The 22,548-nt window shown below is 38.3% G+C and overlaps 1 protein-coding gene across 1 annotated transcript in view; it reads left to right on the top strand.

Annotated features, from left to right (window-relative positions):
- Nucleotides 1–22,548, top strand: part of LOC123673327 (sensory neuron membrane protein 2-like) — a 138,331-nt gene that overhangs the window by 114,484 nt on the left and 1,299 nt on the right. The gene's annotated exons all lie outside the window — the stretch shown is intronic.

Below are 22,548 nucleotides of genomic sequence, written 5' to 3'. Positions count from 1 at the left end.
TTTATGGGATATAATGAATGCATTAAAAAAATTTGAAGAAAATATGAATAAAATATTTGAAGATCAGTCAAAAAAAATTGAAGATCAGTCAAAAAAATTGGAAGATCAGTCGAAAAAATTGGAAGATCAGTCAAAATTATTGGATAAAAATTTGAAAGAAATTAAAGAAGAAAAGAAAATTAATTTGGCAGATAAGATAATTGAAATGGAAAAGAATCTTGGGAATGTATTAATGATTTGCAAGGAAAGGTTATATACCAAAAGAAATAAAGTACAAAAAGAATCTTCAGCTGAATTAGATACAGAAAGTAAAATATATGAAGAGAATTTGGAGATTTGTGAAACTGGAGTTCAAGATCTAACAGAAGGAAATCTGAGTATTATATATAATGATATCGAAAAAGAAAATGAGCAACTAGAAATCAATAAGATTGAGATGTATAAAATTGCAAGAATTCAAAATGAGGAGTCGAATGAAAAATTGAAAATTGTAGGAGAGATTAACATGAATTTCAATGAAAAATTAATAAATCAGTATACAGCACCTTTAATAGAATTTCCAGAAAATAAAAACAAGATTGACCAAAATATATATGAGATAGGAAATCCACAAAATTCAATAGAAAACAAATATTATGAAAATAAAGAGATAATTCTGAATTATAACAGTATAAGTGATACTCAAGCAAACCCATCAGAACGATACATTCAAGAAGTAGTGAAATATTCAAGAAAACTTGTCAATGGAGAACAAAACAAATGGGATATACAATTAAACAGAGTGGAATTTTTATTGAATACAATGCATAATGCAATTAATGAAGAAACAAATTTATATTCAATGAAACAAGAAAGAAATTGTTACAGAACAAGTCATATAAATAATGAAGACATCATGAAGAAGGTAAAAGTAAGATTGAAAAAGAATAGAAAAAGATACAGAAAGAAAATGGAGAGAAGGAATAGAAGGAAATATGTGAAGTTTAAAAAAAAAAAAAAAGGAGATTTGGTTATTGTACGATTCCACAGGGTAACAGACAAGCGGAATAAGATTTGTGCGAAATTAAAAACTCCATTCGAGGGACCATATATAATAGATAATGAGAATGGTTTGAACAGTTATGTATTAAAAGAATTAGAAACAGAAAGAATAAGAGGAATTTTTCATATTAATGATTTATATGAATTCATCCAGACAACGAATGAAAGTTAATTTAAATTTCAATCAAATTTCAAAATTTTGGAGAAATTTTAATATTTTAAATTTTATATTGAAAATAAAAATTATCAAATATTAAATTTGGGGAATTGTTATGGAATGGTATTATCAACTTATAAAATCAATGAGAATACATTACCAGACTCTATCTTTCGGAAACTACAGCAAATTCATCAGATAGATAATAAAATTTAACTTGATATGATCCAATAATTTTAAAGAAAAGTAGAGTAACTTTATTCATTTATTCCATTCATTTGCACATTATAAAAGTAGCATAAATCCAATATTTCTCAAGTACTATATCAATATTCATTCAAAACATCTCAGGATCTGAAACAAAATGAAAATATTAATAAAATTCAAGTTCAATTTGATAAAATCAACAAAAGATATTCAACTCAAGTATCAGGAACCATTTATATATCATGTAAATAATGTTAAAAGAGTCAAAAGACTGAATATTCAATTTTCATTCAAAATGATAAAAAATAATCATTTATTTTATATTTCCTATGTTAATTTTCATGAAATAGCTTGTGATCTAGTGAATTACATCTAGATACAATCTCAAAAATGTAATACTAGCCAAAATTCCTAATAAAATTGTAAATAATGGATAGGGATAGGATATCGAATGATAAATCAGGGATTCCAAAGTAATTAATGTCTCAAACATACAAAAATGTATATATTTCATTAGATTATAGTATAATTTAAAAATATGTAGTAGATTTTAGGAGTTATAGATAGAAATCTTTGAATATTAGGCCAAAGAAAGTGAATATTAGAAAAATTTCCAAATTGTATATAGAATATTTGAAAATTTTGTAACTTCGAATCGACCGAATACAACATATGTGGTACCAAAAGATGCGGAATTAAATGAAGAAATTAACTAGATCAAGATTGAAGAGAGAAAACTTACCTCAAAAGAGAAAATTGCGAAAGCATCATATTTGGAAAATTTTTTGACATCCAAGGCAATCTTGATTTCAAGAAAAAATTGAAAATCTATATAAAGCCCAGCTGAATGACAGCTAATCAGTCAGTAAAAAACCATTGTTGAGAGCACGTCACCTGACTCAAGAAATTTACCTGAAATAATTGATAAACGAAAGAATTTATTTACGAAAATTTGCAAGATATTAAAATTGTTAAATACGTACCTGAAAATCATTGTGAGAAGAAGTGGAAAATTATTTAATCAATTTCAAGAAGAAATTTCCCTGGATTCAAGCAAGTTGAAGCAATATCAAATGGAAAATGGATTCAAAACAATGCAACTGAATTAATACGAATTAAGGTTATAATCCATTCGAGGTTAGGAGCATAGAAGACGATACCATACCATAACATAGAACACTGATGAGGTCGATGAAGATTTAAATACGTAAATATAAGATTAGATTAATATAAATTTAGTTATTAGATAAGAATTTCTTTATAGTTAGTGAATTTTGAAAATATTAATTAAATTAAAAAAAAATATATAATTGAATTTGAATGAACCCTCCTGAGATATATAGAGTCGGCGCAAAATTATAAAAGATATAGTATCAAATTTAGTTATTGGATCGAATCAATTTAAATCAAATCAACAACAACATAATCTCAACTTGAATATATATACGATCCATAACAATATATATATATATATATATATATATATATATATATATATATTTATATATATTTATATATATATTTATATGTATTTATATAAATATATATATATATATATATATATATATATATATATATATATATATATATATATATATATATATATATATATATATATATATATATATATATATATATATATATATATATATATATTTCGAGTCTCAAAATCGGCGGTGTGAATATGAAAAACAAACGGCAACATGTAAAAAAGAACATATTGAAGAGATAACGTCTGTAGCGGTGTCGCACGGAAGTTTTTATACATAGGCTGATATTTTAAATTGCATCGTTATATTTTCATGAAATAAATAAATCAGAAATTATTCCAAATGAAAATTTCTGAATTGGACAAAAATACCTTCACTGCTCTCAATTAAAATTTTATTTTCACCTACTCATATAACTGGTAGAATAATGATGGAATTCTGAACCTGGGGCAAATTATACTGGGTGATTCTAATAAAATAATCATTGAATTCTAAACCTGGGGTAAATTATACTAGGTGATTCTAGTAAAATAATTATTGAATTCTTAACCTGGGCTTAATTATACCGGGTGATTCTAGTAACAAATTTCACTTCGTTACACACCCCCCTTACTTCCCAAAAAAAAACTACAGTTTTTTTTCATGACCACCTGCTACCTCGTTGTTCAGAAATCTATTGGCAGACAGCCAATATAACCCCTGGATGTATCTTCATTGGCAGTGATGGAGGTTCGTCGCGGTTCGCAGCAGCTCGCATTGGATTCCAATTGAGTCGGGGTTGGGCTGGTTTGATCTCGCTTGCTGATTGCGGTTTTCTTCAGCTCGCGATGGCTCCTCTTGTCGCCTCGTTTGGACTCGACTATCTTGGGGGAACTCTTTCGGGCACAATTATTCCCTGGACATTACCCCTCGCAGTCTTGACCAGCAGTCGAATGCTTCTACCACCAGCTCGTCTAGGCGCGCTAACATGGAATCCACCAACCTGACATTGAATAGGTCCTACTACCTTCAGACATCTCTATTCTGAAACATAAAAGGATTAGCGACCATTCGTATGGATCCCCCACGACCAACGACTACCCACTTCGGACTCCAACATAAGGACATCTTGATGGACGGCCTCACACTCTAGGAGTCCAAATTCGCATTGTGGTCACATCTACAGAAGAAGCGGATGATGTGACCGCCAAAGATCGGGGCTTCTCAGAAAACGAGCGGCTAACACGGTTACACCTTATTGGCATGCTCTCCACCTAGCTCATCCTCGTGGAACGGTTTCAAATCTTTCACGTGGATATGACGGAGGCATTTACCCGACCCGCTTTTCAAGTCGTAAACCACTGGAGATATGACCTTGGTAACGGTATATGGACCAGAATATTTGGGCGCTAATTTAGATGCAAAGCCTTCTGCCGCCGAAGACAACGGATGTTCCCGGCGTAAAACTTTGTCACCTACCCGGCACGACCACGCTCTCCTCCGGAGATTATAATACCGACTCTGTTGGTTGAATGCACGAGTCAGCTGGAGTCTAACAAACTCCCGGGTCTCTTGGAGTCGCTTGATGCGATTTGCGTATTGGTCTACCCCTTGGACCTGTGGATCCCCCGTTGATTTCTCTGCGTCACCTTTGGTTCCTGATGTCCGACGGTTCATTTCTGGGGAGTGGACCTCCCGACCGAAATTCAGGAACGCCGGTGTGAATCCGGTGGACTCATGTTTGGCAGAGTTCAACGCGAAAGCCAGTTCTCCATCTCGCTCATCCCAGGAACGATGATCCTGCTCGCAGAATTGTGCTATCATGGTTTTGATGGTCCGGTTAGCTCTTTCTACGGGATTGCACTGCGGTGAATAGACCGGAGCAAACCTATGTTGGATACCCAAACTCTTCAGGTTTTCTCCAAATAGACGTCCGTCGTATTGAGAACCATTGTCGCTAATTACAGTCTTGAGACATCCAAATTTCAGCAACACTAGATCGTAAAACGCCTGGAACACACCTTTACCCGTGGCTGCCCGGAGTGGTTTGCATTCTATCCACTTCGAGAAACGGTCCTGGAACATCACGAGGAAAGTATTACCCCTTTTGGAACGAGGTAATGGGCCTATTAGATCCGTGCAAACCGTATGCCATGGTTCGGTGATGTGGTACGGTTGCATTTTCCCTGGGGGTTTCTGTTGGCAAACCTTGTACCTCTGGCATTGCTTGCACCTTCGAACGTATTGGGCTGCTTCACGGAACATCCCAGGCCAATAGTAGCTTTGGGCCACTCGAGATATGGTCTTTGCGATTCCCAAGTGACCAGCCACCGGCTCATCATGGTTCTCCCGCAGTATCGACTGCCGATCCTCGGTCGGGATGCACAGTTTCCACGGCGTTCCCATCTCTGTTTCCGTGAAGTCGTCAGTGCTCCAAAAATATCTATATAACCTTCCCTCCTGTATTCGGTAATCTGGAAATTCCGCAGGATTCTTCAAGACCTCCTGGTATTTCTTGGTGTACCACAGACATCGGGTCGTGTTCTTGGCCACACAGACCTGTTCCTCGATTTTCTGCATCTTGGGCTTACTCGGACGGTATCTAGGCTTTTTCGGTTTAATCTTCGGTTGGGCCATCCTTGTTCCTTCGGAACCTCCGAGTTCCTTTTCCGGAAACTTCTGAACGAGTCGTGTTTCCTGTCGGTGCAAGGAGCTGATCGACGAGTTGTACGGCGTGGAGATCGGCGAAACGGCTCTCTTTAGCAACTTGCCCTTGAGGAAGCACTGCGATGTACGGAAATCAATCATGAAATCGTGCGAAGCCAGCAGGTCCATTCCTAGAACCAAATCTATCGGTAGATGGGGCACCAAATGGAGTCGAGATTTGATCTCCTCCTCCCCAAACCGTATTATGGGCTCGTACATCTTTTTCACGGTGATTGAACTTCCGTCGGCCACTGTGGCCACCATATCTGCGATCTCCGACGGAAAAACTCTCATCCTCCTGCATGCCTCTGCTGCCTTTTTGCTCAAAAAGGACTTGGACGCACCAGTGTCTAGCAGGGCTGCCACGGACTGTCTTCCGATGTGGACAGCGACTGTTGGCCGGTTATCCTGCGTGTACGCTGACTGCTTGATTGAGGATGCCATGGAACGGAACTGTCTCTTCCCCGCGAGGCAGCTCCGCTCTAGTTTTCCGAACATCGGCAATCCCTGGACATCACGCCTTGCTTCCCACATCGGGAACAAAACAGCCTCGGCGTTGATTGACACTTCCTTCTCAAGTGTCCGACCTTACCACAACGCCAGCATTGAAGTTCTCGGAGCCTGGTGTCTTCGAACCGAACGACCTTCGCATCACGGGGTGGTGGGTCTCCAGGTTTGACTCTACTTGATGCAGACTCCCTGTTTGGTGTTTCCTTTTGGGCCTTAGGCGTCGACTTTGGTACATTTTCCGGTGGCTTCATTTCTTCCGGCCTCTTGGACGGTGGAAACTCGACGGTCAAGGTCTGTGGAAGTTTTCGGCGAGGTCTTTCATATACCAGGTGTGGATCATCGATTAGACCTTTATGGGCTGGAGGTGGAGTGTATTGGTCCGCATGCCACTGAACCAACTCAAACACCTTTCCTTTGGACAACAGCTGGGCATAATTGTTGATCTCTTGAAAAGCCAGTGCCTTCTGCAGGGTCGGCAACAGACGCTTCCTGATCATATTCACCTGTTCTTCTTCAGGAGGTCGCTTTGTAGTCAACTTCAAGAACAGGTTCTGCATCCTTGTGACGAACATCAACAGCTTTTCGTCCTCCCCCTGAGTTCGTTTCCTTATTTCCTCCAGAAGCGTTTCCTCGTAGTCGAGGGGGAGGAAAGCCTCACGCAGTTGCTCCTTGAAGTCTTCCCAACCTCTGAATGTACCTCTCCTGGGAATATACCAATTCCTGGCATCCTTCCGTAGTAACTCGAAGATAGATTCGAAGAGGTACTGTCGAGTAACCTTGCGAGATTCGGCTAGATGTTCGACCTCCTGCAGGAATGCATTAACGCTGGTTGATCCATCGAATTGTATATTCCACTTATAAACAGGTACGGCTGGCTGATTAAATGATCTTTCTATTCCAGTCCGGTTGTCCTGTCCTCTTCTGCCTCGCTCCAAACTATCTGATCTGCCTAGATCAGCTTGACCTCCCGTAGCCGTAGTGTGGGCTACATCCTCCTCGGTATCTCTCGAATCCTCGGGTACCAAAAATGGGAACGAAATTCTCCGAGTCGACTCAGCCACCACCGGCCTATTCCCTCGCATGAGCGGTCCAGAAGTTTCATCTGTCCTCCAGGGACTAGTGAAGTTTAATCGTCGACGGACAGCTTCACAAGCCCTGTTGTGTAACCGCCGGAAGAAATTCAATGAGAAACCTCCCTCGCTATTTTCCTGCTGCAAAATCTGCGTTTGGTCTCTCTTGAAGGTGCCTCCGTTATCAGCGCCGGTGGTTTGTTGGTCTTCCATGGGAGGATCCTCGAAGGAGATAAGACTTACTTCTCTTTCCGGTTGAGATGCTTCACCCAGCTCAGGGTGCCCAGGGTTTTCCGAAACATCCCTCAACCCATTCCGGGCAACTTTTGCTTTGGCCAAGACCACGGCATCCACCAGCATCTCGTCTGTTTGTTTCCATAACTCAGACAGCTCGACGGCCTTGGCCTGTTCCTCCATCGTAGTCGGTCTCACCAGGCTGAGACGGTTCTGTAGGTGTATGAGTCTACTCCTGATACGTGGCTCCTCATTCGCGGTGTTCTCCTCGTCAAAAGCTTGAACATGTTCCACCAAGCTTCTCAGGATTTGACTGGCATCGTTCAGTTCTTCCTCGGTGTCTCTTTCCATGGGAAAGAACTGTACATCCTGTGCCAACACCTTCCTCAGTTCCTTCCGGTTTTCTTGTACGGTTCTGCCGGCTTTACGGCCACGAGCCTCCAGCTCCCATCTCAACTCTTCCGCTCTCAATCTGTTCACCTCCATTATCCTCTGAAAAATATTCTACACAAAAAATACTCTAAAGGGCTCTTCTGTCAGTCCTATAGCAAAAAAATCAGGTCCCTGCTCGAGCGCCAATTTGTGACGGCGACTTTCTTCGGATTGATGATTGTTTACTATTTCCCTTCTATATTACCTCGGGCGCCAATTGCGATAGGTTTTATAAGGTCGCAATTCCTTACGTTGCTCACTATTATCGACCCTGGGTAGCTTTTAAACAGTTGGAGAAGGGTTCGATTCAATCTAAGGTAAGAGCGATTGACCAGTGGTGATTTATTTCGCTAAATGGCAGTAAATGTCTTATGAGATAAATAAAAGACACCCTGACGAAACACACTATATTTAACAATATCCGTTCCCTTATGTACAACACCAAATTATATACAATACTATCCTATATATACAATAATGCAAAAGGCTACTTAACACCAAAAGCAAATATTTACAATGCAACACGGTACGGAACGAGAAATAAGCGAGGTGAGCAGGTGGCGTATATCAAGCAGCAGAAATGAGTAAGCAGTGAGCAGGCAAATTGAGCGATGATAAAAACGTTTAATTGCGGACAAGCGTGGAAAGCATGCAGATTGGCGTGTGAAATGCAGTCTAATAAGTCAGATGTGACTACCTATCCTGTGTTCCGTACGGTCTGGTTCGATACCTCTTTATTAGAAAAAGGAAGCCTGAACAATATCTTCGAATCAGGTCTTGTATCGGCGCATCCACCAAAATGTATATGAAGTCAGCCTGGGCAGGGTGACTCACCGAAATGACCACGGCGATCAGTGAATCGGAAATACGCGACCCCTCTCCACAAGATAAGGAATTCCGTCTGGTGGTCCCAAATAAGAGTGGCTCGCAATAAGGGACCCGACACACGGATTCCACTTGAGAAAGTTGGGTCTTAGAAACAGATTTCAATCAGGTTATTTGTCGGCGCATCCACCAAAATAAATCTCAGGTCGGACTGGGCAGGGTGACTCACCGAAATGACCACGGTGATCCGTGAATCGGAAATAAGCGACCCCGCTCCACAAGATAAGGAATTCTGTCTGGTGGTCCCAAATAAGAGTTGCTCGCAATAAGGGACCCGACACACAGATTCCAATTGAGAAAGTTGGGTCTTAGAAACAGATTTCAATCAGGGTATTGGTCGGCGCATCCACCAAAATAAATCTAAGAAAAAAATCTCGTTCGGGGTATACTCTGGTGCATCCACCAATTCTAGACTCGAGTCAGACCGGACAGGGTAATTCGCCGAAAAGGCTGCTGTGATCCGGAGATCGGAATTAAGCGACCCCTCTCTCCGAGATAAGGAGTTTTGCCTGGTAGTTCCAAATAAGAGTTGCTCGCAATAAGGAACCGTACAGACAAACTCCACCTGAGAAAGAGATATCTAAGAAATAAATTTCGTTCGGGGTATACTTTGGCGCATCCACCAATTCAAGACTCGAGCCAGACCAGACAAGGTAATTCGCCGAAAAGGCTGCTGTGATCCGGAGATCGGAATTAAGCGACCCCTCTCCCCAAGATAAGGAGTTTTGCCTGGTAGTTCCAAATAAGAGTTGCTCGCAATAAGGAACCGTACAGACAAACTCTACTTGAGAAAGAAAGATCTGAGAAATAAATTTCTTTTGGGGTATACTTTGGCGCATCCACCAATTCTAGACTCGAGTCAGACCGGACAGGGTAATTCGCCGAAAAGGCTGCTGTGATCCGGAGATCGGAATTAAGCGACCCCTCTCCCTAAGATGAGGAGTTATGCCTGATAGTTCCAAATAAGAGTTGCTCGCAATAAGGAACCGGACAGACAAACTCCACCTGAGAAAGAAAGATCTAAGAAATGAATTTCGCTCAGGGTATACTTCGGCGCATCCACCAATTCACGACTCAGGTCAGACCGGACAGGGTAATTAGCCCAAAACACCGCGGTGATCCGGAGATCGGAAATTAGCGACCCCTCTCCTCAAGATAAGGAGTTTTGCCTGGTAGTTCCAAATAAGAGTTGCTCGCAATATGGAACCGAACAGACAAACTCCACTTGAGAAAGAAAGATCAAAGAAATAAATTTCACTTACGGTATACCTCGGCGCATCCACCAATTGACGACTCGAGTCGGACCGGACAGGGTAATTAACCTTAAAGACCGCAGTGATCCGGAGATCGGAAATAAACGACCCCTCTCCCCAAGATAAGGAGTTTTGCCTGGTAGTTCCAAATAAGAGTTGCTCGCAATAAGGAACCGAACAGACAAACTCCACTTGAGAAAGAAAGATCTAAGAAATGAAATAAATTACAAATAAATCACACTCGGAAAGTATCGATGGAACACAGGAAAGTCACCGATAATACAGACAGGAATAAAACGGTTCTTACCAATCCTAAGAATTTCCCACCTCACTACACTATCTCAAATTCTTTTCGTGTACGTGCTAAGTGTCAAATTCACGAATCTAAAATACGGCACTAAAACTTCCAACGTTCAAAAGAAAAATTGCAAACTAAAAATTAAACTCTTAATTGTTACTCAAGAAAATCCGCTCAATAACTATGAAAATATATAGCTCGAAGACGCCGACAGGAGTAAATCGGAAAATATCTTGATACTTCGAAGACACCGGCGAGACTAATTCTTCTTTTCCGAAAAACTTCACTTGTAATCTCGGTTGGAAGGGGAAAATTTCGAGTCTCAAAATCGGCGGTGTGAATATGAAAAACAAACGGCAACATGTAAAAAAAAACATATTGAAGAGCTAACGTCTGTAGCGGTGTCGCACGGAAGTTTTTATACATAGGCTGATATTTTGAATTGCATCGTTATATTTTCATGAAATAAATAAATCAGAAATTATTCCAAATGAAAATTTCTGAATTGGACGAAAAATACCTTCACTGCTCTCAATTAAAATTTTATTTTCACCTACTCATATGACTGGTAGAATAATGATGGAATTCTAAACCTGGGGCAAATTATACTGGGTGATTCTAATAAAATAATCATTGAATTCTAAACCTGGGGTAATTTATACTAGGTGATTCTAGTAAAATAATTATTGAATTCTTAACCTGGGCTAAATTATACCGGGTGATTCTAGTAACGAATTTCACTTCGTTACAATGTAGACATATTTAATTCTTTGACGTGGCTCTGTAGTCTATTATATAACATGAGACATGTATATATAGTTAGGACCTTGTTGTGTCTTATTTATTCTCGCGTGCGAAACAGAGAAGTTATTTTTCTCCCGTGTGTTGTAGCTGTGATAATGAGAGTTTTTTAGGAACTTATTTTGGTTTTGATGAACATATTTTACACATGCTAGTATGAAGGCTGTCGTGGTTGTAAATATTTTTTCTCTCCTGAATATTTCCCTGCAACTGTCGGTTTTCTTCATCTGGTATATCGCTCTTATTGCACTCTTCTGTTTCAGAAGAACTTTTTGTGCATCAGTGCACTGTCCCCACATTATGATGGCATATATGGCCTGGCAGTGAAAGCTTGAATAGTAGGTCATCTTAGCTATGTTGGTGTTTGTGATCTGTCGCATTCTTCTTATCAAAAAGATGGAACTTGATAACTTTTTACATAGGTCTTCCACATGTTCACTCCAGCTCAATGATGGCTGGAATTCCAACCCCAAATATCTCAATGACGAATCATCATGTTCCTTGTTTATGAATACGATCCTTTGTGTTTTTCCATATTCATCTGAAGTCCGTTTACAGTAAACCATTTCTGAGCATCTCCTTCACTCCTGGCTGACATCATCTGAAGCTCGGCTCTGGAGCGTGAACTATTGAGAACAGTCGTGTCATCGGAGTAGCTACAACTTTTAGTCGATGCTATATTCTCGAAGATGTCGTTCAAGAACAATACAAATAGGAGCGGGCCGAGAATTGACCCCTGAGGGACTCCGCAATTCACCTCCAACAGATCGGACATGGACTCATTGCACTTCACTGACTGGTACCGGTTACTTAGGTATGACTCGAATAGTTCATGTGTGATTCCTCTGATTTAATAAAAAGTTAGTTTATCCAGCAGTATTTCATGACTGACGCAGTCGAATGCCTTACTCAGATCGATAGATGATGTCATTTCAACCTCCTCGGAGTTATTGAATGCTTCCAGAATAGTATCCAGGGTATCAATCATTGCAGTCACAGTTGATCTTTGCTGCCTGAAGCCATGTTGAGCTACATCGACTTCTTCTCCAAGAAATTTAGAAGGCGTTTTCTCAATAAAATTTCGAAAATCTTCGATATAACTGGTAGGACTGAGATAGGTCTGTAGTTCGATCGGTCCGTCGTATCTCCTTTTTTATGTATAGGTGTTACCGTTGCTATTTTCAGCTTTTCTGGAAAAACACCCTGGGTGAAGCAGTCATTGATGATTTTATACAATGGATGTTTTATATATGGGATTATGTATTTTAGCAACGGCACACTCATTCCATAATAGTCTTTGGCTTTAGTGCTCTTCATCAGCTTCACTGAATTATGTATTTCCTCTTCTGTATCTTCATACAGATACAGTGAGTCTGGACTACTCAATCTATTCTTATGAAGCAATTCAGCCGATGCCTGCACGGAGGGTCTAACTTTTTCCGATATTTCTTTACCCACTGAAGTAAAGTATTCATTCATTTGTTCTGCTGTTATTCCTTCATCCGATAAGCCAGAATTATTTCTTTTCTTCGTTTGCTCTTTTATGACTTTCCAAATTGCTTGTTGTTTATTTTCTGCTCTATTAATTTTTTTAGAATTTGTTGCTTTCACAGAGTCAGTTATAGCCTTTTTCAATAAATTTTTCAGCATCTTGCGAAGTTCTTTGCTATCATTATCTTTTTTTACCCTAGCAATTGTGTCGGCAGCTTCCAGTTTGATTTTTAGGTTATTAATACTATTTGAAGTTTTATATTTCCTAATTTTCCTCATTTTCACCCTTTTTTCGGGAAAACTAGAATGAAAAAGTTCCATGAGCCTATTGTGGAAGTTGTTGTATTGTATCTCTGCGTTTTGATGATTATTTTTATTTGAACTGGGGTCGTTTTGCTTCGGTGAGCCTTCCGGGAACTGCGACCATGCAGATCTTTTGTTCACTACCCTACTCATTCATAAAAACCCAGGGAGGTCGTCAACGACGTTAATAAAATTGACAACCTCCCTAGGGGCCTTGGCCATTACCTCTCTGGTATCCAGGACCGGCTTGCCCATGTGAATGGTTCTTAGGCCAGCCAGCTCTGGACACTTGCATATCAAGTGTTCAGAAGTTTCTACTTCCGATCCACAGAGCCTGCAAATCTCGTCTGCTGACTTACCCATACGGTACAAATGATGTTTGTACCGACAGTGCCCCGTCAGCAGTCCCACCATCACCCGAAGCTCCGCTCGTGACAGCTTCAGGAGTTTTCTGGTGTAAGTAGGTGAAATCTTCATGAATTTCTTTGCCTGAGCAAGTCTAGGAGTGTTAGTCCAGTGGATTGTCCTACTGTTCAACTCCCATAGCTGGACCGCAGCTTTGTATTGGTCTTTTCCTATCCCACAGAAAGGCTCAGGTCCAGCAGGTCTTAACCTAGATGCACTTTTTGCAAGCTCGTCCGCTCTCTCATTTCCTTCAACACCACAGTGTCCTGGTACCCATAGTAGAGTCACCTTATTTCCTCTGGCCAGTTGCTTTATGGTGTTACGGCACTCCCAAGTCAGCAGAGACCCCTGACAGCACGCTTCCAGGGATCTCAGCGTGGCTTGGCTGTCCGTGGTGATGTAGATATGCGCCCCTTTGAGGTTTATTTTGAGACACTCCTGGGCTGCGTTTTGATGATACACAAGGGTCAAGTCTTCTTTCCCTGCAGCCTGTATGAATCGGCTAGTATTTTTGTCGTTTATTTGTCTGACGATTCTGTATGTATTTTTTTTCAGGTTCACAATGAGACAATTTTATCTTCAGAATTTATGCAAAATGGTCCGATAGATGTGGATCGTATGTTCTAGTGTCAAAATTTCCACTTCACATACAGGGTGTGGCGTAATTAATGAATAATCCTGTACTGGCGAATAGGACAGGTCATGGCCGACCAAAAAATGTAAAGTTATGTTCAGTGAAAATATCATAGTTTTCGAGATATCGCACAATTTCATTTTCTTCTAAAAAATGCACCTTTACTCACTAATTTCAATGCTGTGATCACAAATCTTGTTATTTCTTTGGGCATTATTTCTTATTTTACTCTCAAATAGCTGAACTAAGAGATAAACTACCAAATTCCTACCATATTGCTTAATTAAGAAAAAAAAGTAGGATTATCCTCATGTTTGCAAATTCACTTACTTTTTTCTTCAATTTTCAGTCGTTATGGAGAAAAAAAAATGTATTGAGACCTTTGTGAACATTTCATAAATAAATTGTCTATTTCATTGCGGTTCTAAATTGGTGTAATACATGTTATTCTTTCATTGGGTGCTCGGAGTACGTTAAATTATTACATCTGAGGTACTAATTTCAGTGAAAGAGAGTTTTAGGGATTTGTGATGATACCTAATAATGGTTCAATAAAACACAGTAAAATTTTCACTATTTATTTTAAATTACAGTAAGTGCCAACATAAGTGCACGCTGAACATCCTCTAATAAAAAATCGTTTCATTCGTCGTGCATATCTGGCTTGATTAATATTTCGAGCTGCTTCGTTGATGCGTGTGCGTAATTCTTCAACTGAATTTATCGGCTTATCATATACCTTCTCTTTGAGACATCGCCAATAGAATAAAATCTAGATTTAGATCAGTAGCTCGTGGTGGCCAAGAAATTGTACCCATACGTCCAATCAATCTTCTCGGAAATTTTTCATTCAAGTAATTACGTACCTGTCGTGCGAAATGTGCAGGGCATCCATTATGTTGCAGCCATATCCGACTCCTACCACAACCTGCATAATATGCATAGTTGGCAGGTCTCTAATCCACATCTAATGAGGCAAGAAAGATCCCAGTACCAATTTGACATTAATTTGTGGACTGGGATTTTTTATGGACAAGTCATCGGCCCATTTGAGTTTTCAGAAACAATAACAGCTGACCGATACATTCATTTTCTAAAAAACACACTGCCGCTTTTACTAGAAAATTTGAATTTAGAAGACAGGAGGCGGATGTGGCTGCAACATGATGGCTGCCCTGCACATTTCGCACGAAAGGTACGTGATTATTCAAATGAAAAATTCCAGAGAAGTTGTATTAGACGAATAGGTACAATTTCTTTGTCACCACGATCTCCTGATCTAAATCCATTAGATTTTATTCTATTGGGGATGTCTCAAAGAGAAGGTATATGACAAGCCGATAAATTCAGTTGAAGAATTACGCACACGCATTAACGAAGCAACTCGAAATATTAATCAAGCCAGATATGCGCGACGAATCAAACGATCTTTTATCAGAAAATGTTTAGCGTGCATTCGTGCAGAAGGCGGACATTTCGAGCACTTACGGTAATTTAAAATAATAATATTAATAAATAGTCTGTTTTATTTAACCATTATTAGGTATTATCAAAATCCCTAAAACTCTCTTTCACTGAAATTAGTACCTCAGTTGTAATAATGGAACGTACTCCGAGCACCCAATAAAAGAATAACATGTATTATACCATTTTTGAACCACAATGAAATTGACAATTTATTTAGAAAATGTTCACAAAGGTCTCAATACAATTTTTTTCACCATAACGACTGAAACTTAAAGAAAAAAGTTAGTGAATTTGCAAACATGAGGTTTATCCTACTTTTTTTTCCTTAATTAAGCAAGATGGTAGGAATTTGGTAGTTTATCTCTTAGTACAGCTATTTGAGAGTAAAATAGAAAACAATGCCCAAAGAAATAAGAAGATTTGTGATCACAGCATTGAAATTAGTGAGTAAAGGTGCACTTTTCAGAAAAAAATGAAATTGTCCGATATCTCGAAAATTATGATATTTTTACTGAACATAACTTCACATTTTCTGGTCGGCCATGACCTACCCTATTCGCCAGTACAGGATTATCCATCAATTACGACACACCCTGTATTTGAAAACATATTATCAATGCAACTTGAGCTATTCTTTGTTTCACGTGATGGATCGGAAAACATATAACTCATGTTGTAAGACGAGAACAGTTCCACTGTTTTACTTCTTTTATTTGATGGTACCCGGAAATCTATGTTATAGTCGTCAGCAAAAACGAAATTGTCCGTAGGATATCTACGCAAACACAACTCAAGAGCTTCGTCAACGATTGACATGAATGTCTCAAAATCTCCAGAAGGTGGCCGATATATGGCAACCACAGTCAACTTATGTTTAGCTACTCTTATAGCCGTCATTTCGATTACTCTATCTACAGATAGGTTCTTAATATCATTCAACACCTTGAAAGGGACGTCGTTACGTAAAATAACGGCCGCACCACCATGCCTTGTAGACTGTCGAGAATATGCGTTTGCAACCAAGTGATTTCCTATAGAAATTTTGTCAAGGATATCATAAAATAGCCAATGCTGTGTAATGCTAAGTCTATTTTCTGTTCGGTCAAGAAATGACAGAAATGGTCAATTTTATTACTTAAGGATTGTAGGTTTATGTTAGCAAGAATAAAATGTGCATGATTCTTACCAGTTATCATCTCAGTTTTATTTTCGTCTTTCTCGAAATATTCTATAGCGTCGTATTGTAACCCCTTCCGGCCAGTTTTCACTTTTATATAACTCGTTCATTAGCTCAATGTCGCCCCCAACCTTAAATGACATGCTGTTCGCCTCTTCTCTCGGTGTGAGAACCTCAACCGTAAACGAGCGACCGGGAAACATCCGGGAAAGATGTTTGATTATGCTTTCTATCGTCGTGTTCAGTTTCACCTTACCAATGTGTAGCCATGCTTTCTGCTCTACGCTAGAAAATGTGCTATTTTGTTCATTGTCGATTCTAGTTCCTTTTATAGTTTTATTAGCTTTTGTTTCTTTATATTTCACCTTGAAAACTGCATTGTTTCCACTATGAACATGAATATCAGCTGATGGCTGTTTCGCTTTGTTTACATTTCCTTGTATTGTTTTGATGTTTTGATCATATGTTCGATTGAAAGCAACCTTATTGTTTATTACTTTAGTTGACCCACTTTCACAATCGGAATCCCTTCGTTCATTATCAACAGCATCTGTCTTCTCCGATAAGCGAATTTGGAAGTCACATACGGATTTATTGTTTTCTCTTTCTAGCGTGTTTATTTTGAATAGAAGTAGACCATTTTTATCTTCCATTTCAGAAATGAGTTTTCTTGAAAGAATATTTTCGTTAATCAATTTCTCATTATCGCGGGTTAGATCCATTATTATGTTTTCATTTGACTTCACTAAATCGGAGACATTTACCACCGTTTCTACCGAATTGTTTAGGTCTTCATTCTCATCATCTTTGAGGTTATTTTTATACGCTTGTGATTCACAACATTTTATGTAATTCTCGTCTAGTCTCACTATATCACTGTAATATTTTAGGCATCCAGGATGCATAAGAGTTCCACAGTTTACACACAGAAGTCCGGTAGTTGGTGTGTTATGGCACTTTTTACATTTCTTAATTGGGAGCTCGATTACTCGCGTCTTAGCAGCCGCCATGATAACTGTAACTATTCTGGTTACCAATACGATATACAGGTAGTAAAATCAAAACAAAATAAGGCAGATATTTTATCTCGTCTTCCCTAACAGGTAGATGAACAATTAATAGAAGATGTAGAATCAAACTATGATGAATATTTTGAAAATAATGAACATTTTCCGATTGATTCTAAGAAAATTGCTAAGTTCACGGAAAAAGATAAAATTCTGAAAGAAGTGAAGGAATATGTTGAAAGGGGTTGGAATAAATATAAAATATCTGAAAAATAGTTACAAAATTATTATAGAATTAGAAATGATTCAACCATTGAGTCAAATTGCTCAATGTGGAACCATCGTATTATTATTCCTTGGATCTTAAGACGGAAAATATTGAAGAGTCTTCATTCCTCCCATATGGGTGTCATTAAAATGAAATCTCCAGCTCGTTCATACTTTTGGTGGCCTGGTTTAGATCGTGAAATTGAAGAAATTTGTAGAACATGTGAAAATTGTTTGTTGAATAAAAAGAGCCCCGACAAGGCAATTCTGTCTAGCTGGCCCTGGCCTAACATGCCATGGAGCAGAATTCATTTAGATTTTATGGGTCCTTTTCTTAACAGACAATTTTTGATTATTTTAGATGCTCAAAGTGAATGGATTGAGGCATTTCAAATGAATTCGATTAATTCTAGCTTTACCATTGAAATTTTGAGATCATGTTTCGCTCATTATGGTTTGCCATTTGGTAATATAAATTTAATTTTGAATAATTTCTTATTTGATTACCATACTACTCCTCATTGTACCACAAGGGAGACTCCTGCAAAATTATTTTTAGGCCGTGAATTGCGAACTCGTTTAAATTTTTCGTTGCCGACAGATCGAGCTGATTTGGGGGATCGAGTCTCAGCAGTTCAAAAGCAACAAAAGTTGTATCATGGTGGCGAACGATTTTTAAAATTCGAAATTGGTGAGGAAGTAATAGTACCTGATTATCGTAAACAGAATATCAGAAAGTGAATTAAAGCTGTTGTGAAGAAAAAAATTGGTTCATTCATTTATTTAGTACGAGTTCCAGAGAATTGGACGTCCACGTCGCAAGAGGCTGGATGAACAGAAGATGACAAGACATGGTCTTAAGAATAAGGGAGAAGAAGAAGAAGAAGAGTTCCAGAGCTAAATAATGTAGAATGGAAACGTCATTTGAATCAGATAAAGAAATATCATTTAATTCCATCTTCACTTCCTGATACTTCTGACCAAACAATGTCAGAAACTGACAAGTTTGAAGAAAACTTTCCTTTAAGAAGTGAAAATTTAGTTGAAAGTAGACCCAAACGTGTGGTAAGACCCCCACAACGTTTGAATTATAGTTGAAATTGTAATTTTTTTTTCCAGGAAATTTTTTTTTTCTTTTCATGAATTTTCTAATTTCAAGGAGGGAGATGTAATGTATGATGTACATTATGAATTGTATTTACTGCGCAAGCAGAGTTTTTCATTATTGTAACATGTGTGACCATCTCTGCGGAGACGATTCGTTTAGACAGTGAAGAATAAATGTTAGAGTCATCATGAACTGAGTTTTATTCTAGAAATATATTCATATTTAAATACCTAGAACATTATATATCGGTATCCTCATATTAGGGTACACGAATATATTACACAATACAAAGATTACAAAAAACCCTTGAACACTGATAGAAATTACCCTGAAATACTACAATGCTCCACGGTAGAACTAACCGGAAACTTCCAGTAAAATTTCATGGACATAAATGACAATTACACATGGAAATTACTGCCAAAATTACGATAATATTCCATAGAGAATGCAAAAAATTTAAGTTAAATGCTAGGTAACTTCTTCAATTCAACGGAAAATTCCTGTTAAACCGATACTACAGTTCTGTTATAAGTAAGGTCGAAGCTTGGAATACAAATATCTAGTTTGTTCATTTACCAGAAAATTCCTGTCAATGCTGTATATTACGGTTTTTGTCACAGTATTATATTCCTGTTAAATGACAAATTGCAGTTTGATTGCATCAACTAATCTCAAACTTGTTATTTCTAGAGAAATTAATCAACCGGAATTGTCACGTAAAATCCACAAATATTCCTCCTGTCGCTTATATAGAGGGAATTTCTTGTAGAAATTACCGAATTCCTGTTGTATATCCTGGTAAATTTCTTTGAGTGCTAGAAACCCCGAAAAACTCTCTTATTCATGGTGAGTTATCATATTCTAGTTGATATGATAGATCGAGAGAAAGGAGTTAAATGAAATATTTCGATTTGTGACAATTATAATCTCATGAAACTTACATTCATTTTTCATGAATTTATTTCCTCCTTTTTCGAAATGATCTCATATATAATTTTATTCCAAGAAGTTCGTTACATAAAACCATAGTTTACAAATTGGGACTTATTGTTTAATTATTGATATTGAATTTCCATTATTCAGAAAAATAATGACACTTCATCTTCTAGGATCAAAAAGGAGTAATCCATTTGTGAAAATATGCCACTAATGTGGAAATGAACCATTTTATAATGAATTGACTTCGCACTGTCAGTGATATATAAGGTGGCAGATCCAGAAGGCTGAAAGAAAAGGAAACAACTTATTGTTACTTTTATTTGTGATATAAATTTTTATTTATCAAGTTCTTGAAAATTGTTATTTGAAGAAGTATATTTTTTCGTTAAAGTATAAAAAATTTTAATTTCAATTAGCTATTTATTTATCTGCCCTATTCGCCCGATCAAACTCATACAGTTTTCAGTGAAATGTTTTAAAAAAGTAACGACATATAATTTTTCTAAGGAGAAATTCTCATGTTCTAATAACTTTGGATTTCATAAGTTTACTTCTTAAAAAATCAAGAAATACTTCAACAGAATGAGCCTATGCAATTAATCGGTATTACGTCAGTATAGATATTTCTGCAACAGTCAGTGTAATTTCACACACACAACGATTTTGAACACCGATTTTTTACCGGTCCAATCGTGTGTGAAAAGTTCCTTTTTCACATGTACACTGCTCAACAATTGATAGGGATCACTTACTTGTTCTAAATTTATTTCTGGAATATTCACTCCAAGATTATAAATTTAGTCAGATGGTGGTTCACTTGAGAAAAGAATGAAAAAATGGAAAGTTGGAGAGAAAAAAAGACTTTATTAGGAACACTCAAAATTCTGTGTTTGAATAACATAAAAATTTTATGATGAAACCACAAGAAGGCTGAAGATTCGGTTAAGCTAGTAGCTAGTTGGTCCCCCATGAGCTCGTCTAAAGCATTCTACCCTACGAGGCAAACTTTTGATCAAACGATTTATAAAATTTTGGGGCAAATTCGTCCAAATATCCCGTAAAGCGTTAGAAAGGTCCTCCAGGTTATTGATCGGTTGTTCTAAGGTTGACAATTGTCTAGACATCTCAGACCAGACATGTTCGATGCAATTCATGTCTGGAGAGCGAGCTGGCCAGTCCATCCTATCAATAGCATGAGTTTCTAGCGCTTCATTAACCAGACGACTACGGTGTGGACGGGCATTATCGTCAATTAAAATGAAATTCTTGCCCACGGCAGCCGCAAACGGAAAAATTATGGGTTCAATAATCATATCGTGATATCTCTGGCTGGTCATGATGGTGTTCTGCAAAACAACCAACTCTGTGCGTTGGTTCAAACAAATGCCTCCCCATACACATATAGAACCTCCGCCAAAAGCTGTTGTGGGTACCATAAACTGTTCTGCATACCTTCGACCTCTTTCCCTCCAAGCAAGAATACGTCCATCGGAGTTGACCAAACGAAATCTAGACTCATCCGTAAATAAACATCGGCTCCAATCTTCAAGTGTCCAATTGCGGTGCTCCTCAGCCGATTGCCGTCGATGAACCCGGTGTTTCCTATTCAAACGGAGATATTGCACCCTCCTACGTGCTCTCAAACCACGAATATGTAGTCGTCGTCTTACAGTCTGCTTCAAAATTAGAACTCCTGTTGCAACTCCCAGTGATCTATTGAGCCGCGACGCCAGGTAAGTGAGATTTCTCCTAGCATTGAGGATCAAAAGACGATCTTGGGCAGCTGTTGTACTGCGCTGCCGACTTCCCCAATGAACATAAGCTACTGAGTCGTTTTGGATGAACCTATTCCAAGCCCGACTCACGACACTTTGCGAAACATTCAACCGCCCGCGCCGGGACACTTCTCGCTGGGACAACCCTTCCTGTATCCACCGTATGATTTGGTCCAGTTGCACAGGAGCCAAACGTCTTCTCGGCATGACTGATAAGCTGATATTGTTCTCATTTCTTCAATTATTGTCACGTTATGTGTTTGAACGAGAGAAAAAAACAGATTTAATAACAAATACCACATTGCTTTTCACTCCACCTGTAACAGCCTACAGATAATAATCGATTTTGTGAACAAGAGCCGATGAAGTGAGGAAGACTCTGATATAATCAACTCAAAACATCTTACTTTTTCCTTAGAGAACATATAATGTACAGATATTCACGAGATAACTTGAAAAAATACAAATGAAGAGAAGTTCATAAGTGATTCCTAACAATTGTTGATCAGTGTATATGTATATATCACTATTGGAATTTGGACGACCTGTAGAAAATCGGCCGTTCAAATTCCAATATCGAACTACATCTGATATAGGTACTTTTCACTCACGACGATTGGGCCGGTAAAAAGTCGGTTTAACAACAGATGTATTTTTGAACAGTCGGATTATCGCTGGCACTGCGGTTTTCAGACTCGGCGTTACATCAGTCCGCTGGGCGGCTGTCGACCGATCGGACACTTTATTCAATATGTCGGCTCTAAATGGTGTAGGCAAGCCGACACAGATGTGTCAGTATGTTAGCATTTCGCCAACGTTGGGCCGAGCTTATTTTCTTTGTTGATTTTTTTTTTCAATTTTACTTTTAACTAACATTACTCCTGAGTATATTTTTCATTTGTATATTCT

This window comes from Harmonia axyridis, chromosome 2 (assembly GCF_914767665.1).
Source record: "Harmonia axyridis chromosome 2, icHarAxyr1.1, whole genome shotgun sequence".
Lineage (NCBI taxonomy): Eukaryota > Metazoa > Arthropoda > Insecta > Coleoptera > Coccinellidae > Harmonia > Harmonia axyridis.
This window is presented reverse-complemented; position numbering and strand designations above follow the sequence as displayed.